Below are 387 nucleotides of genomic sequence, written 5' to 3' on the forward strand. Positions count from 1 at the left end.
GAGGGCGGTGGGCTTGGGGGTGGTGGTGAGGGCGGCGGCGGCGAGGGCGGAGGGGAGGGCGGCGGCGGGCTTGGCGGTGGCGGAGAAGGCGGCGGCGGGGAGGGCGGTGGCGGAGAGGGTGGCGGAGACGGCGGCGGCGGAGACGGCGGCGGCGGAGAGGGCGGCGGCGGGCTAGGTGGCGGCGGGCTTGGCGGCGGACTCGGCGGCGGCGGGCTCGGCGGCGGCGGCGAGGGTGGCGGCGGCGACGGTGGGGGCGGCGACGCCGGTGGAGAGGGCGGCGGCGGGCTCGGAGGCGGTGGTGAGGGCGGCGGCGGCGACGGCGGCGGAGGAGAAGCAGGTGGTGACGGTGGCGGCGGCGAGGGCGGCGGTCTCAGGGCGGCGGCGGTA

This window comes from Emiliania huxleyi, assembly GCF_000372725.1.
Source record: "Emiliania huxleyi CCMP1516 chromosome Unknown EMIHUscaffold_166, whole genome shotgun sequence".
NCBI classification, from domain to species: domain Eukaryota; phylum Haptophyta; order Isochrysidales; family Noelaerhabdaceae; genus Emiliania; species Emiliania huxleyi.